This window comes from Puntigrus tetrazona, chromosome 25 (genome assembly GCF_018831695.1).
Source record: "Puntigrus tetrazona isolate hp1 chromosome 25, ASM1883169v1, whole genome shotgun sequence".
Classification (NCBI taxonomy): domain Eukaryota; kingdom Metazoa; phylum Chordata; class Actinopteri; order Cypriniformes; family Cyprinidae; genus Puntigrus; species Puntigrus tetrazona.
The window spans coordinates 14,075,977-14,076,213 of record NC_056723.1 but is presented as its reverse complement, the minus strand read 5'-3'; the positions used below and the strand labels follow the sequence as shown (position 1 = coordinate 14,076,213).

Here is a 237-nt window from a genome sequence, read left to right as displayed (position 1 = left end):
TTACTAATAATATAATAATAGTAAAATGTAATACTTTTATTGATGTTTTAATAATAACAAAAATATCTGATTAAACAAAACTAAGAAATATGGTATAGAATATTCCTAATGTATTATATCAAAACATGAAGTATTTATCAAAATAATGTAATGTCTTTTTCGCTGTGATCTTCTGAGTTGTACCGTTGGTCAGATCACTGGCCTCGTGGTTCAGGACGCTGAGGTCTGCTCTTGATC

General features: G+C 28.7%; 1 protein-coding gene across 1 annotated transcript in view; it reads right to left on the bottom strand.

Moving 5' to 3' along the window:
- The window catches only part of LOC122331293 (leucine-rich repeat-containing protein 56-like), a 1,825-nt gene that overhangs the window by 513 nt on the left and 1,075 nt on the right, over window positions 1-237 (bottom strand). The window lies entirely within an intron of this gene.